Here is a 3,072-nt window from a genome sequence, read left to right as displayed (position 1 = left end):
TAGTATGGCTTTCCGAACACAGCCTTTCTCTTTCCCTAAAACACTCCCTTCACTGAGACAGAGCCAGTGATCACACCAGAGACCGATTAGCTTACAGGACTGTTTACTTCTCTCTCTTTGCTGGCAGACAGTGACAAGGAAGTCACTCAGATAAGAATCGGCCATTTTTTTTTGCAAAGTCATTGTCCATATTAGGTCACAGTTGGCTACATGTGTGAGCTGACGGCATCAGTTAAGGGTGCACTAAGCAACTTTGGGTGTATCCAAGAAGAAGTAGGCTATAATAAATGTTACTGTTTCACTGTTGTTGTTAACAGCAGCAGGGCCCACAGTTTTGTTCACAAACATATTCTAGTCTTACGTTTGGTTCCAGGTTCCTCAAACTGATTCTGTTTTTAATTCGTTGATGTCTTGTAAACTAAATTGGCTACAGGCTCTGCAAAACATGTAAACAAATCCCCTCCTCTGAAACTGCAGTGCACCTTTAAATGCCCTGAAAACAAGCTACAGAAAAGGGACCAAATCATCCGACATCTTTAGAACTTTCCAGTCCCCCCCCCCCCCCCTCACAAATCTGCCTGCTGCTTCCAGGTAGCCACCCCCCCCCCCCCCCACACACACACACACACACACACACACTTTCTGGGAAACTGAGTCAGGAATGTTAGTAGAGACAAGTGGCCTTTGCCAAAAGTGGCCACTCCCACATTGAAGCTTCGTACAGTTAAAGGGATATTCCATGATACGAAAATGTCAAAATGTGTTTGTGTTGTTTTTCGTAAGAGGAATTTTGCTTCAGTGTCGATTTAAGCCCCTCAGACCAGCTCACTAGCTCACTACATATCCGGCATCTTGTCTTTTGTTTGTTGTTTGCAATCTGTGGCAAGAATGTTCTGTGTTCCAAACTGTTTTTTGTCTTCAGTTGAGTTTTTTGTTGGCGTATAGATGAATGTACACACCAGATGGCAGGGCTTCTGTTCTACATAATAACTCTGTGTCGGGGCGGAAGGGAAACATCAGGACAAACTTGTGCAAACAAAATGGAAATCTTTCTTTTTTCTAAAACCCCCCCAAAAAAGACCTTGTGGACAGATGGGACAGGCAACATGTTAAACTGTGGCAACGTGTGCAGCAGCAGTTTTTTTTTCTTTTCTCTCCAGCACTTTTTTTTCTTCGTTTATTGTTGTGTGAGGGGCATGAGAAAGGAAAAACGCTGCCAGCATGAGATCCTGTGACTCCACTGGCACAGAGAGAGGGGGGAGAGAGAGAGAGGGGGAGAGAGAGAGAGAGAGAGAGAGGGGGGAGAGAGAGACAGAGAGAGAGAGAAAGGGAGAGAGAGAGGGGGGAGAGAGAGAGGGAGGGAGAGAGAAAGGGAGAGAGAGAGGGGGGAGAGAGAGAGGGAGGGAGGGAGAGGGAGAGAGGTAGAGAGAGGTAGTGGGGGAGAGAGAGAGAGAGGGAGGGAGGGAGGGAGGGAGAGAGAGAGAGAAATCCTAAGATATGGGGCAGGGGATTGTTCTGATTGTTCTCACGTGTTATTATTTGTAATATTTGTAATGCTTTGGCAAAACAGTATTCTACAAAAGTCGTGTCAATAAAGTTTTTGGGAATTGAATTGAGAGAGAGAGAGGGGGACAGAGAGAGAGAGAGAGAGGGAGGGGAGTGAGAGAGAGAGGGAGCGGAAGAGAGAGGGAAAGTGGGGGAGAGAGAGGAAGGGAGAGAGTGAGAGAGATAGAAAAGGGAGAGAGAGGCAGGGAGAGAGTGAGAGAGAAAGGGAGAGAGAGAAAGAGGGAGAGGGAGAGAGAGAGAGGAAGAGGAAGAGAGAGTGGGAGGAGGGAACCAATGCCACTGGCCTCAGTCACCTTGCCCTACATCATCATCTGTATTTCCTCTAAAAACTGTAAAATAACAATCACATGAAAAACCCTGACCCTGTTTCCATGGAAGCCTCTGTGACATCATAGCCTAGGCCTGACTGCTACCCAGAGCATCAGCCATTTTTTATTTTATTTTTTTGCTTTGTCACATGTCTTTAGCATCAAAGCTAAAATAGCTCCGTCCACTAGCGGCTATACAATTCGAAGGCAAAACGAAACCCCCTTTCCAGCTAATACCACATGAAATCCTCTAGTGTTTACAGTACGGTTCTACGCTCATATATAAGCAACATCTTCCCCAGAATACAGCTCTGGAAAAAAAATTAAGACACCACTCAAAATGTTCAGTGTCTCTTTTTTTTTAAACTCTTTAGAGGCATATGTTTGAGTAGAATGAACATTTTGGTTTTATTCTATAAACTACTGACAACATTTCTACCAAATTCACAATAAAAATATTGTCATTAAGAGCATTTTTTCAATATGTAATGTAGAGATAAAAGATTTAAGAAAAAATCCAGACTGGTCTCTTAATTTTTTTCCGGAGCTGTATATAAACGTGTGAGCAACAATTTTACCAGAATAATTCTAGGGATTGCAGATACTTAAAACAGGAGACATTACACACTGCCCCTGGCCCTGCAGCTCTTGTATGACAGCTATCATCACCCTGGACGACACCTTGGATGAAGGTGAAGAGAGTGTTTAAGGTTAACTGGCCCGCTGGCGCTTGTGAGAGGAAATGGGACTTTTTCCATATAGGAGGAAAAACACACACACACAGCGAGTTCTAGAAGCAGCAGCAGTTGTTTTGGAACCTTGCCCAGATCTGGAGCTCGGCTGGTCCTCGAGTGTGTGTGTGTGTGTGTGTGTGTGTGTGTGTGTGTGTGTGTGTGTGTGTGTGTGTGTGTGTGTGTGTGTGTGTGTGTGTGTGTGTGTATGTGTGTATGTATTTTTGTGTGTGTGTGTTTTATGCTTTCTTGGACCAACAGAAGTTCCTCTACTTATATTTCCCAGAGATGATGTTCACAGGAAGCGGTGCCAGCTACTGTTTTCCATGTTAAATGATTCAAATCTGAAAGTATTTTGTTATTCTTGGCGAGAGAAAGAGAGAGAGAGAGAGAGAGAGAGAGAGAGAGAGAGTGCATGACATGACATGACCTAACACAGTTCTCTTTCCCTCCTAAGTGAAGTCAAC

At 44.3% G+C, this 3,072-nt stretch overlaps 1 protein-coding gene across 2 annotated transcripts in view; it reads right to left on the bottom strand.

Annotated features, from left to right (window-relative positions):
- Positions 1–628: 628 nt before the first annotated feature.
- Positions 629–3,072, bottom strand: part of LOC307252416 (uncharacterized protein) — a 41,970-nt gene continuing 39,526 nt past the window's right edge. For both annotated transcript variants that reach the window (XM_080030081.1, XM_080030080.1), the window contains exon 10: positions 629–3,072. This exon is cut by the window's right edge and continues 2,250 nt beyond it. The gene's annotated coding sequence lies outside the window, so the exon portion shown is untranslated.

This window comes from Ammodytes marinus (genome assembly GCF_949987685.1).
Source record: "Ammodytes marinus genome assembly, chromosome: 6".
Taxonomy (NCBI): Eukaryota; Metazoa; Chordata; class Actinopteri; order Uranoscopiformes; family Ammodytidae; genus Ammodytes; species Ammodytes marinus.
This window is presented reverse-complemented; position numbering and strand designations above follow the sequence as displayed.